This window comes from Bactrocera tryoni, chromosome 2 (assembly GCF_016617805.1).
Source record: "Bactrocera tryoni isolate S06 chromosome 2, CSIRO_BtryS06_freeze2, whole genome shotgun sequence".
Taxonomy (NCBI): Eukaryota; Metazoa; Arthropoda; class Insecta; order Diptera; family Tephritidae; genus Bactrocera; species Bactrocera tryoni.
In genome coordinates, this window is record NC_052500.1 from 12,709,964 (window position 1) to 12,725,308 (window position 15,345).

Consider the following 15,345-nt stretch of genomic DNA (forward strand, 5'->3'; position numbering starts at 1 on the left):
CTGAAAGCGCGTAGTTCTAGTTTTATTCGTCGCATCGGGTCATGTTATACCTTTTTGAAAAGCTCATTTCACGCGCTAACAGGTGTTTAATTGATTGTCGTTTCTTTTAAGTCGTTCGTGAGTTATAGCGTCGCAAACATGGAGCAAAATATAGAGAAAATACGGCATATTTTACAGTACTACTACGATAAAGGCAAAAATGCATCTCAAGCCGCCAATAAAATTTGTGCAGTTTATGGACCCGATACAGTTTCCATTTCCACCGCATAACGATGGTTTCAACGTTTTCGTTCTGGTGTAGAGGTGGTCGAAGATGCGCCACGCTCCGGATGGCCTGTCGTCGAAAATTGCGATAAAATCGCTGAATTGGTCGAAAGGGACCAGCATAGTAGCAGCCGTAGCATCGGTCAAGAGCTGGGCATGAGTCATCAAAAATTCATTTCAATTTCAATAAAAAAAAATTCAATAAAAATACCGCAAGACTTTTTTGACAAACCATTAAATATATTTATAGCCGAAATGGTGAAACAGATCGGAGAGTAAAAGAGCTTATGTTTCCAAAACCTAGCTTGAAGTAACCGGGTTGAAACTGGATTTGTATCTGATCAAGAACTGTCTTCTCAGCCTTTCCCAAAAATATTGGTCTCAGCATTTCCACAAAATTCTCAGAGAATATTTTAAGTCGCTACAACAAAAAATCGTTCCACAAGAAAACACGGTCTCTGTACCTTTTCGGTCTTAACTTTCTTGAAAGTGGAGTTCCGTCCAAAGAATTTTTATGGTTCCGGAAACCTTTGTTAGTCACGATGCCAGTCACTTAGTACTGTATATGGATTGATGGATGGGGATACTTCAAATACTTCAAGTAAACGAAAACTTACATTACTTTGTAACCAGTGAAGCTTAGCTAAATCACATGCTATGTTATTTATGGTCTTACACAGGGAAGCGCCAACAGTTTAAATAAAAAAAATGGTTTGAATCAGTTAAAAATTTATGAAAATTCAAACAGATTTGGCGTGTCTTCACTTTAAGCCATATTGCTGGCGATAAATAAGAACAAATTTTGTAAAATGCAGTGAGTAAGTGGAGCGCAACTTGATTTGAAAGGGGCCAACGCCGAGGGTGAACGATTACCTCATAACCTAGAAAGAAATGAAAGGAATAACGAACGAAAAGGAGAGCAATAAAAATAAATCCGATTTAAATGCACAGCGCGAGCAAAAGTCAGGCGTTCGCATTGGCACCGCGCGCGCACACACACACAGGCGCACTCACCCAGAGCGGGGTACCTCGCCCGCCGGCGCGCACATTATCCACACCTTTTGCAATGGCAAAGAAAACAATGCCAACAATTAATGCTGCAGCAAACGGTAAAATGGTGAAACAAAAGCGCGCAAATTATAATAACAACAAAAACAACCGAGCAAGCGATGCAAAAATGCGATGGCAACAACAACAGCGATGACCTCGACAACAACAACAACAACTATAATAATAAAAACAACAACAGAAGTTAACGGTGAGCACGAAGGCAGTGAAAAAAGCGTCTACAACAACAATGACAACCTAAAATGTAAAAGTGCAACATAACGGTATTGAAGGCGCAGGGGGTGTTGGACGTGCGCTCGCCTTCATGGCGATGATGAGCCGTGCAATGTTAATAATAATAACGCCCGCGTTGACTCTTCAGCATTATTATGTTTGTCGCGTTGCCATTGGTGCCGTTAACAGTTAAGTACGCGCATGCTTGTATGTTTGTGTGGGTGCGTGTGGCAACAATGATAACCACCATTTGCAGCAATTATGTATAAGCGAAATTTTTGCAATCTCCAGCAGCGATTGTCGACGTCAACGGCACTTTTAACTGCAGGGTTAGCTGAGGCAAGGCAGGTGGGGGGTGAGGAGTGCCTTGGCAGCAAAGGAGTGTACCGTTAGCATTGCAACAACAGCCAACAATTGCAGGGAAGGGAAAACCATGCAGACAGATAGACAGACAGACAGAAGAGTGAGAGCGCCATTATTGCAACAAAAAAAGAAGAAGCAAAAAAAAGAGTTGCTGCAACAATTGCTAGAACAAAAATGCGTCAAACTTTTGCTAAGAACTGCAGCAATTTCAATTTCGTCGAGCGCGAGCAAATTGCAAACAACAACTGCGCCAGTTGCAACACTGAAAAGTTGTTATTGTTTTTGTGCAAATGCTGTTAGCGCGCACTACAACAACAACAATAAAGTGACTTTGCTTCAACCACTTTTTCGTTTAATTATTTGCGTCGGCATTGTTGTTGTTGTTTTTGTTGCTAATGTGAAAAGTATGCGGCATGCAATAATTTGTGGCATGCAGCCATAGAAAGCGAAAAGAAACCTCATTAAAATTTGTGTCAAAATCGTTTCCACAAAAAAAAGCTTGCTGATGCGATCAAAGAGACAAAGTGGAAATTTGGTGACGCGTGCGTTGCAAACAAACACGCACCGACATACACACACACACAAATAAAGTCTTTTTTAAAGCTGTTAAGGTTTGTGGGGCAGTGTTGTGCCTTTGGTAGATTTAATCTGCACTTCGCTTATGCGCAGAGAAATGGTTATTGTCGGTGAAATTTGAGCGAAGCGGTTTTGTAGCGATAGCACCCTCTAGGAAATTCATACGATACAGAGTATGTTTAACTTAAAATATAAAATTGACATAAAAAAATGAGTTGAATTAAGTAAGTCAATACAAATATTTGTGCAATCGCTATTTCTGCTATTTCTGTGTCCAATTGAGCAAAATAAACGCAAGGATGTATGAAAAACTAGTTACCAACTAGTTACTTTATAATTTTCCGCCTCATTTTTTTACTTTGGATTTTAAAATAAATCTTCCAAAAATATTTTATACAAACTTGTATATAACTAGTTACCATCTAACTAGTTGGGAATGGGACTTAAAAAAAATTACTTTTGAGTAGTTTTCTGAAAATTTGTTTTGATTTCATATTTCAATTCGAAACTTAAAAAAATTTTTTCTAGAAATTGGTTTTCCACTAGTTAGTTTTAAATTTTAAATTTCGAAACCAATTTTTTCAAACTAGTTGGCAACTAGCCGATATGTAATTAATTTCGGAGTAGTCTTTCAAAAATTTGCTTGATACATATTTTTTATTGAAAACTTCGAAAAATATTTTTTAGGAACTGATATGCAACTAGTTGGTTTATACTCAATTTCGGGTTAGTCTTTCTAAAATTTATTTTATTTTTCATTTTAATGTAAATCATGGAAAAATATTTTATGCCAAACTGCTCTGCAACTAGTCACATTGTAATTTATTTATTTATTTATTTATTTATTTGGAGTAGTCTTTTAAATCTAAAAATTAATTTTGATTTTAAATTTCAATATAATATTACACTTCAAAAAACATTTCTAGAAACTGGTTTGCAACTAGTTAATTTGTAATTTATTTCCGAGAAGTTTTATTTTTTTTAGTTCCAGATTTGGAAATAATACTTAGAAAATATTTTCGACGAACTATTTTGCAACTTTGTCATTTATTCCGGAGCAGTTCTAAGTAATCTTTATAAAATTTATTTGTATTTTTGATTTCAAAGCAATACTATGAAAAGTATGTATTTTCTACAAAGTCGTTTTCAACTAGTTACGTCTTACTTTATTTCAGAGTCAGGTGTAATTTATTTCAGAGTAGTTGAAGCTTTTAAATTTAATTTTAGTTTGAGATTTGAATATAAAACTTCGATAAATATTTATTACTGGTATGCAACTAGTTATTTGTACACAATTTCGGACTAGTCTCCCTAAAATTTTTTGCTACTATTTATTTTAATATAAAACGTGCAAAAATATTTTCTGCAAACTGCTTTGAAACTAGTTGCTTTGTAATTTGTTTCGGCGTAGTCTTCCGAAACTTTTTTCGGATTTTACATTTTAATATAATATTGTAATTCGAAAAATATTTTTTGGAAATTGATTTGAAGCCAGTTAGTTTGTAACATATTTCTAGAGACTTTGGTCTTAAATTTATTTTGGTTTTATAATTTAACTTAAAACTATAAAAAATATTTTCTACAAACTGGTTTGAAACTAGTTACTTTGTAATTAATTTCGGATTAGTCTTTTTAATATTTATTAGGATTTGTTGGGAGATTTCTAAATATGAAATAAAAAAATATTTACTACCAACTGGTTCGCAGCTAGTTACTTTGTACTGCATTTCGGTATAGTCTTCTTAATTTTTTTGTTTTTATTTTAATTTAAAATTTAAAAAACTATTTTATACCAATTGATTTGTAACAAATATATATTTGGATTTTATATTTTAAAATCTAATATAGTTCAAATATAAAGGGTGATCAATTTGGTGGTTCACTACTTTTATAAACAATATTTTGTATCACCAATTTAGAAATTCTATATAGTTGGCAATTCCCCTGTAACTATTTCTAAGAGAACAATTTGGTATCTAGTCAAACCTTGCCATATTGCTTCAATTTACTTATATTTTTCACCAAAATGTGGCAACGCTATTGATTATATACTTTCTTTTATACCTTTTTTAAACCTTCTCCAAATATTTCTAAGACAACAATTTGCTTTGTGGTCAGACCTTGCCATATTTTTTTTAATTTACTTATAAATTGTTCTACGAAAAATAGTTTTACCAAACTGGTTTGCAACTAGTTAATTCGTGGTGAAGAAATTTTCCCTCAACATTTTTTTACAGTAATGCTTTAAATTTTTGCCCAATAATATTATTAAAAAATCGTGAATTCGAAAAAATTTCAACTGACTTCCAACAGGGGAAATCACGAAAAAATTTGATATAATATAATATAAGTTCTACAAAATGACATCAGCCTTGCTGCTAAAAAGGAAAAAGTTGGCAACTCAATGTTTCGTTTGTTTTGTGTCAAGACTAGTAGTCAAGTTTAGAATCAAACTCTCTCTCTCATGCAGACTTTTAACATTTTAGCTTTAAATTCCTACAGGGTCATTTAATTTGCACCTGCTGGCGAACAACGCTGGCAGATTTAAATGTAATCATGGAAAATGATGAACTTTGCAAAAAAAGAAAAAATAGATGTATATATATAATACCACAATTGCAAACGACGCAAAGGAAGCAAATGTACAACAATATAAGCTGCGGAATGGCAGCGACGGCAGAGATGGCAGAGATTGTAATGCCGATGCGTATGAGAAATTTAAATTTAATTCAAGGTCCTTCGCCATTAAAGCGGCCAACGAAAGCCTACCGCACACACACACCCATACATATGTATGTATGTAGAAATGGCTTTATGCTGCCACATGCGCGCACCTACACACACACATACCCTAACGCTGGTGCAGTTTATATTACAATAGTTCTCAGTTTGGCATTCTCTTTTGCGTATCGTTGCCGTGTGTGAGGGTGTGAGTGCTTACGGGCAAGTTGGGCTTCGGCTTCGCCTTTTGTAGGCCGCCTCACTTTGCTGTGTTCCTTTGAAATTTAATTACAAACGTTACCTCTTTCAACATTCATGCGGCATTCATATTGCCCGCATCCATATATGCATGTGCAAGTGTGTGTGTGTGGGTGTGTATTAAGTGAAATACTGCAAGAGTGCAATGGCAACGCAGAAAGGCATTGTAAAATGCTTTCGTTTAACTGTAAATTTAGCGCTCTTCATATGCGCGTGCATGCAATTGAGGCTTAAATACACATATACACACACGTGCACACACAAACATGCATTTATTTAGAGTGTGCACTTGAATGCGAGCAAATGCATTCCAAAGTTCAAAATTGAGCTGCGGCATCAAAAGGTCGCACATTCCTACGCATTTTATGCATTTGTCGCCCCCCTGCTGATGAAGCATGCCACATTGATGTGACGATTTTGGCGACTCAGTTTTTGAAATGAGGCACATATTTTTCGGGCCATTTCACGCACTTAATTAAATCTTAAGAAGACCGCCATATTGCTCTAAAATCTGTTAACCACTTTGATTTATGGTATGTTGCTGTTGTTCTGTTCTTTTATTCTAAGAGCTCGTCTTAAGCAACAAACATGCTCTAGTGCTTCGCCGTGTCAAGCAGCAGTAATCGTCATCGTATATTTATACCCCGAGCAGGGTAAATTTAGTCTCTCAGTGTTTGAGATATCGATGTGAAATTTTGTATACGCCCTTTTCACCCCAAAAAACTGCTTATTTGTCGGAACCGATATTAGACCATTATAGCATTTAATTGTCATACAAACGAACCGATCGGAATCAAGAGCCCTTGTTGACAATTTTTTCATTTGAGGAGATAGCTTCACTAAATTTGAAGAAACATCCGTTTGAAGGCGAGCTGAAGTGAGAAGGCGACCTCCGCAGGGTTGTGGGCTGGGTTTGGGACCCGCTACGTAAAGAAAACAGCCTCGAATGAGAGACTACCCATTTGATGACGACCACTGTAAATGTATTAAGAATTACGATCCGTCCAGCTATATGGTGCAGGGGCATGGTTGATGACAAAATCTAATGAGTCGGCGTTATGCGTTTTCGACAGACAATGGGGGATACCCCAGTTGATGAAACGATGACATTGACATCCGAATGAATGGAAACACTCAAATATATCAAAAATATACGCGAGAACTTCCAAATACGCCAAAAATGTTATTTCAAGGGTTCTTCATGGTCACTATCGAGCTGATTAATGGTTTGGTTAAGAGTCTCATGTAAATATATTACACCTCTTCACATCTGCGAACAGGAAGTTAAAACGTGCACAAAAGTGTACCAGTAGGATGTTTTAGAAAGCCTGTTAAATCAGTTAAGCAATACTTATTCTCTTCGATGGAGATCCTCTAACAAAATTCCAGCAAGACAAAAGCCCCTCAAAAGTTCCTTAAAAGCAATATTGCTGGTTAAATAGCTGCAAATCATTGGCCGTCTGGAAGTCCATATTTGAATTTATTGGACTACAGTTTTTGATCATACTAGGTGCATATCTGCTTCGTTCTATTTGTTATTATATTTCTTACTCTGAGATATTTGTTCAAACTGCGTATAAAGCTCTCGTTTCGTTTCCAGCGGACTTATCCATACCCGAAAGTTGCTATTGAAATGTAATCTTGTATAGATATAGAAGTAAATCCTTTCTAAGCTTTCCAAGTGGGATCCTTCTTAGGAGCAGCCTCTAATTTCACCTAAGTTTAGCTGGCCCAAGATGGTGCTATGCCTATAATCTTTTTTGTTCCAGCCTTCTAACGCCCTAATTCTTTTAGCGGACTACTACTACTTTTCGAGAAAAGACGCCTATGTTCAGTTTATGCAGGAGTATATTGCAGGCTGCTTTCAGTATTTCATTTAATTTTCTGATATTATAGTATTTCTACAATGCTGGCCATCAAACCAGTGCTCCATGTGTCAAAACTGATTCGCTTCCATGACAGTCGGGACTAAGTAAACGGAATGTCCCCGGACTGGAATGTGCTAAGTACTTAGTTTGGTGTCGTTTCCAACATCCAGGTATTTAGCTGTGAGCAACAGAAAAATATTTGTACGAGTTTCGTTTAAACCTAGTTAACCATGATAACATCATGTACTGCGCTCACCCCTTTTTCATTGCGCTTACAAAAAAATAAATTTATCTTGTTTACTTTAAATTCAAATTAATATTAATTTTAATGTAATTAAATAAAAGGGTGACACAAATATAAATAAACAAATTTATTTTTGTGCAGAAAATCGCGATAATGTCTGCCTTTAATTAATTTGGGCTAATTTTTAAGGACAGCTTAGCTGCATACTAAACACAAATGTATTTAATTTGAATGCTTTTAATGTCGAAGCAAGTTTTTTCTGCCGACGCAGCGCCAGATAAGCGCCTAGTCGCGTCCCAAAGGACGACAAATTCGCTGCTCGCACGCTGCGCATGTGCGTCTGTATAGGTACATGTGTACATGTGAGTGGGGGATTTATTTGGCGCACGCATTTGTATTGTACACATGTAATTGCTAAACCGACAAGATAACAACAAAAATGAGTTTGTAATTACAGCAAATACCAACATAATTACAACACATGTAACACCAGTAAAAAACAGGCAGACAGACACCTCAATTGCACGAGGCCATCGCTACGCGTCGCTAGTTATGTGTGCGTGTGAGTGCGTGGCTGTCGATGGCAATTGAATATGCGACACGTGTTGTTGGTAATAAATGTGAATATGTACATGTAAGTATATATATTGGCAAATATTAAAGCAACAACAATTAGTCGTGTATATTATTTTAGAACAGATTATAATTAAACAAGTTATTAGACTGAGCAGTAGAAAAATATAAACAGTAAGGAGTGTTAGGTTCGCACGAAACCGAATAGTATTGATCCTTGCCTACTGGGAGACTATGAAGGACTAAATTTCTATAAATGTATCTGGGAATATCTATACCAGTTTGATTTGAGGAATATGTTTTATATACTAATAACGGGTGATCCAAGTAAAGTTACTTTTTTTTTGACAGATCAGGCGGGACTCATGTCGAGCTGTCATCTTATTTTTATTCAGTATTGTTTGGTATTTCATCAAGGAAAGACTAACGCCTGAACAACGTTTGCAAATCGTTAAAATTACGAAAATTCAAGAATGTATTTCGCTCAATTTATGGTCAACATAATCGGTCTACTGAGTGTACTATTCACAACACCATCACCCATCTTGAGAGCCACCATACATTATTGGATAATATTCGGCCGAATAGACCACGTCCAGCACGCAGTGAAGAAAATATAGTAGCGGTAGTTGATAATGTACACGAAGACCGTGGAGAGTCGATTCGGCGCCGTTCGCAGCAACTCGGACTAACGTATGGAATGACTTGGCGCATTTTACGTCGAGATCCTGATTGAAAGTATACTCCTTGTGCTAGAACATAAGCCGCTCGACCTTCCTAAGCGATATCGTTTTGCTCTATGGGCTCTTGAAAGGTTCCAAGAAGTTCCGACGTTTTCGAGCCAAATTTTGGTCAGCGATGAGGCCCATTTCTGGCTCAAAGGATGTGAAAATAAGCTAAAATGCTGCATTTGAGACAAAGAGCAACCTGAAGAGATTCAAGAGCTCTGAATTTATTGGAAAAAACAATGGTTAGGTGTAGTGTGTGGGCCGGAGGAATCATCGGTCCAAATTTTTTCAAAAATGATGCCGGTGAGAACGTAACCGTCAATGGCGACTGTTATCGCACCATGATAACCGATTATTTGATGCCTGAAATTGAAGATCGTGATCTCGAGATTAGAGAGCATTAATCATTCAATTTATTGAGCGAACATTTGGGTGAGCAGTTGATATTATGTTTTTGGCCGGTCGATTGGCCAACAAGATCGTGTGATATCATACTGTTAGACTTTTTCCTGTGGGGGTATGTTAAGTCTAAAGTCTATGTGGACAATCCTGCTTCGATCAGGACTTGGAGCAAAATATCATGCGTAAAAATGTTCATAACCTCACTTTCAAGTATTAATAGGAACCCCAAAATTCCGTAAGTCGTAATTCAGAATGTTAATGATTCGCTAAGAACAGTAAAGGGATGTTTCCACTATTGGTATGAAGATCCTCAGTCAAGTTAAAAGGATTAATTGTGTGGTTAATGTGCTTCCATAGCATTTTTTGTAATCTTTTTCTGAAGAGGCATTTCATTTAATAAATAAATAAAAAAAATGTGAATTTACGGATCAGTGAAAGCACGATTGGTTCCAAAAAAAAGCGTCGCGTTAATGTCTGTGAAACAATGCATTCTGACTACCAGAATGTCATGAAACGTATTATTACTGGTAATGAGTTTTGAATCTACGCTTACGACCCGGAAGCAGTGGATCAATCGGCCGAATATCGTGGCAAAGGAGAGCCGAAGCCAAAAAGAACACGTCAAAGCAGGTAAAATTTCAAGGTTTTGTTGACAGTTTTCTTCGATTATCGAAGTGTAGTGCATTCCGAATTTCTTTCGACCGACCAAACTAACAACGCGATGCTAATCGTAAAAAGAGTCCGAAATTATGAGCCGACAACTCGTGGGTTTTGCAGCTCAATAATGCACCGTCGCATACTGCATTGATTCTTCGTGAGGTTTTAGACAAACTTTCAACCAGTATAGCGCACCAAACACCGGATTTTTGCCAGACTTAGCTCCGTGAGACTTCTGGCTATTCAGCAAACTCAAGCGACTGCTCCAGGGAAACCGTTTTGAGTCAATTGAAGACATTATACGAGAATCGCTACGCGCATTGAAGGCTGTTTTCGAAATTGATGTTAATAACTGTTTCGAAGGTTGGAAAAAATGTTCGAACGAGTGTATTGGAACTAGGAGGGATCGCTGGGATTTCTAAAGACGATATAGGTTTTAAAGAATAAATTAAGAATTTTAAAATTACGAACAAAGTCTTACTACTTTTTGCCCATAGCGGTATGGAACAGTTTTAGTATGAAATTCGACTAGTTCGAAGCAAGATAGTAAATAATTGCAATAATATAATGCTAAATATTGTACCTTGGTTTACAAAAACAAACATATACACATACTAATGCGCTGGAAGCCGAAATATATTTCATCTAATTGCCAGTAGGTATAAACGTATGCATGTATGTGCATGTGCGCGTGGCATAGAAAAGCAAACAATTAGGCGTATGGCAGCAAATTCAATCAGCTTAATTTCAAATTTAATAATCTCGAAAGCATTACATTTAATTGCAACAATAATATAAATGGCTTGCTCTCTAATAATCGCATTCAAATATTATGTACCTTCCAATATGTATGAGTGTATGAAACCACTTTTGGGTAATTATTGGCATATGTGTTTGTGTGTGTTTGCATGTGTGTGGGTGTGTCCACGAAAATGTTGCACTTCAAAAGCGCACAACAAATCAATGTCAATTAGCCAGATTTGTAATGAGTTAATTAAGTCGCGTCTTTTCGCGCTTCGTGCGCGGCCTGCCAATGGCCAACTCCGGCTAATGCAATGTAATGCAATTATTGGCAACATTTTATTACCGTTAATGATAAGGGAATTCGCATGGGACGTAAGTAATAAATTTTCAATGCTAAAAGAGTGAGTGAAAGCCGCAATAAAGTGAACAATATGAGAGAGATAGAGAGAGAGAGAGAGAGTTTAGCGCGATAGAAAACGTCAGTTACAGAGAAACCGACTGTCAGACTACTTGTCGTTACTGTAACGGTTATCTGGTCCCCTTTAGGGTGGTAAGGTTCAAATAAGTTGTCATCGAGGTCATCCAGCGGTAGACCCAGGAAACGTGCTGTTTCGACGGGGTCGGACCACATGGAGAGGGATGTCAGATTTGTAGGATTAGCTGGGTATGCAAAGAAGCGATTAGTGTCATGTGGGGACTAGTTGCACGCTTGATATGTATTTGATATGTCGGAGTCGATACTGGATAAGTAGGAGTTTAACCTGCTACAGTATCTAGAACAAAGCTGCTCTTGATTCTCGCTGTATACCTTCACACTAGTCGCCTTATGGCAGTTGGCGCTATAAACTCATATGAGAAGTTGTATTTATTCTTACTACGCACCGGTTGTCGTATGTCAGAGTTGTATTCCTCATTTCAGTTGTGTAATTCCGTCGATTCTTTATAGCGGTCTCTCTCTAAAGAAAGATCGTGCCTGGACATCTACAATCAAGCCTGTTGCGACGCCAAACAAACTTCGACAGATATTTTGAACCCTCAAATATCGTTGAAGTACCTGGAGCGCATTGTAAATATGTTAACGATCGATTTTGAGTTTCTAACCAAATTTTTATCTTGGTGCAGGGTGCCAATGACATGTTTAAGGTTCAGCTTGAATTAATTAGATAGCAACATAACTTGTTGAGAGTTATGATCTCTCCGATTTTGAGGTACACCCTATCACAGCGCCCACTCAGCTCACTTTTTCATACAGAATTCTTTTTTTTTAACACTGCGTTAAGATACTACTTAGTAATGGCATTCGGTAGGTGGATAGGAAGAGCGGCAAAAAACCGCTCATTTAATAATGTGCTCTCTGAACCACCCCGTGCTTCCGACGAAGTTCGCCCGTACAAAAGTGTTTGTTTTGCAAGCTCAGAAGCATCGTCTAGAAACTCTCGTCTGATAGTTTGATAGCTGCAATTATTTTCCTATACAAAGCCTTGCATTCACATAGCAGATGCTCTATAGTCTCTACTTCCACTATCTTCTGACAGTTTCTACAATAGTCATTACATATGTATATGTGTTCCTGGTCTGTTAGCTTGTCTGCCAATAAGAGCACTCGCACTAGACTTCTTCTGTCATTCCTTTTGAATTTGAATAGTCGATATGGGCGGCCCTTGTTCCATTCTTGCCCCGTTTGCCTACTTGTTGAGCAAATTAAGGATTGACTTCACTGAGATTGAGCTATATATATGTAACCTTTGTCGTTTAAATAGTCAGAGATATACAAATTCCTTCTTTTTCGAAGTCCAAATGTAGAGTGATGACTGATCCAGCTATTTCATATGCTGCGCAGTTACTAGGAATAGGACTATGTCACGAAACCCATTTCAGGTTTATCGTGAAATATAATGTTAGGTTCACTAAGAGATTAAGTCATTCTCGGACTTCACAATACTCTCGCTTTCCTTCAGCAAAATAAAGCTTATAAAGCTCTCATTATCGTCTCCTGTGTTCCATGCAATAAACCTCAACGAAATATTTCTTCCGTCAGTATCAATTACAAAGACAAAAAAACATTCTGGATATGAACTGTTCATATTATCAACAGCCCCTGTGGGACTTACGTCTTCCTGATTTGATAAATTCATAAATTCATTTTGCATATATAAGCAAAAAAAAAATCAGAATAAGTGTGCCAGTTATTTATAAGCGTGCCACTGATCGGTCACTAACCCTTAGTTAGCATATTAGTATATGTAATTTGATATCGTATGGTTGTGGTTTTATGAATTTTTATCAATTTATTTAAAATTTGTATAACATATAAGTACTTATTTTCTCTTATTGAAACTCATATCAATTTCTGAGACGGATTCAAATATATCAACGTTTGAAGAAAAGGGTCTGTGGGACTGTGTTCTCAGTTCACTTTGGCGGTTAATTTTTGTGACGGCAAAAGCAGAAGAGTGCGGTTAACCATTTCTGAAATGAAGTTCTATGATTCCATATTTCCACATTACAATATCACCTCATTCATAGATTTCAAGTTATGAGGCTGAAGAAGAACCCGCACCAGCAATCTACCACGATAACATTGTCGTTCTGCCGCTTGACCGAAACAAAGTGAAAACAGCACTAAGGCGGCTTAAGAACAACGAAGCTCAACGAGCCGATGAACTATTTATCACATCACTTCGCGGTGCGAGCATTACACAAGCACTGGCTAGGCACTTCGCCTCTTTTCTTATATAGAGCCAACTTCCAGCCAGCTACCATGAAGTCTCCGTTGGACTTTCAAATCACATCAATTCGCCACTAGCCAGGCACAGCGGCTGCTTTTCTTATATAGAGCTAGCTGGCAGCCTTGCAGTCACCTCGTGACTTTCAAACACATCACTTCGAAACGTGAGCGTCACCCAAGCACTGGCCAGGCACAGTGCCTGCTTTTCTTATATAGAGTCAACTTGCAGCTAGCTTCCCTTGCAGTCACCTTATGACTTTCAAACACATCATTTCGCGGTTTGAGCATCACTCAAGCACTTAATCCCATTTTAAATAAACTGATTCCACGTTATTAGTTGCAGATTTCAGAGCATGTCAAATTCTGTAGAAAACTCTTGACAAACATATCGACATCCATCACCTTTTAGTCGACTTCAAGTCGCTTTAGGCAGCACTGACAGGATCTGCCTATTCAACTCTTCCTAAATTTGTTTTCCCTGCGAAACTCATACGCTTATGACGTTGATCGCAATCATCAGCTCCGTCAAAATCGGCATGGACCTCTCCGATGCCTTCCACACCAGACAAGGATTTAGACATAGTAATTAACTCTCGGAAAAAACATAATGCTGAAAAAATTTAAACGTGCCGATTATTTCAACCGCTGGACGCTGTTTACACTGTGACACTGAGGTACGGATACCGAGAATATGCCTTGGGAACAGCGCTGTTAGCGCAGTATTCTCCAACCAGTGAAAGAAGCGAGAGAAGTTGGTCTTGTGATGAACGAGGATCAGACAAAGTACGTGGAGGCCACACAAAAAAGTTTCCTTCTTGGAAACTAAGCCACCGTTGGCAGCTATAAATTTGAAAATGTTAAGGACTTTGTATATCTCCAGAACCAGAATAAATTCTTTAATAATTTACGCTTGTTCTCTAAACATGGTTGTTAGAGTCGGTGAGCAAAATTTGGCTTGACCGATCGGTTTGAAATTTGTGCACTTCCTTCAATATATATAGTTTTCTGGTAATTAATGATTAACGGAATGAGGTTTTTGATAAAAATTTTGATTCATTAAACTACTCTGCAGTGCACATTTTTGGATCAAGGGAATCCAAAATGATGTTGAATTTTCGGTACGAAGTCCTTCCGCAGTAGTCTTATTTTGGATGCCTGTGCTTGACGCGAATTTCAACCATCTCTGTGACCTCACTAACCGTCGCTCTTCCAATGGCTTATATCGTGGAGTACACAAAGCTTAAAGCCAATCTTCTTATATAATTATCAGGGTTCTAGGGCAGTAAGTTCATCTGGAAGCTCCAACGGAAATTTTAAAATAAGTGTAAGCAACGTTTTCGATCTTTCAACTTGTGAAACGGTTCTGTATATAAAAGTTAGTAAAGCCGCAGGAGGGTTTTAATTGTCTATGTGGTATTCTAGGGGGGTAAGTTCAACTGGAAGCACCACGGAAATCTTAAAATATGTACAAGAACCATTTTCGAACTTTGAACTTGTGAATCGGTTTTGAAAATATGAGTTAATATAGCCGCAGGGGGATTTGAACTGTTCTTGTGGGACTCTCGGAACATTTATCAGTGAGTTCAGCTCAATAGTTAACTGATAAGTATATAGTCTAATAAGTAGGTATTTATTAACGACAATAAAATATAATTTCCTATAATTTCACTAATGCTTTGTATTTTTAATGAAATCTCTGTTTTCTTGTAATAAAACCTAAAAGTCTTTACAACTAATTTCCATCAAACATTGTTGTTTCTAATGACATAATATGAATTGCTGTTCATAGTTCTAATTTCTCTATAAATTCACAGTAACAATGATTTGTATGAAATCAAAGCAGTTAACAGTAAAGCGACAGATTAGTAAAAAATTACCCGTTAAGCGAGCGTTTCAGCTGTAAGCGTGTCATTACACGCCAACTGGAACCCCTAGGGA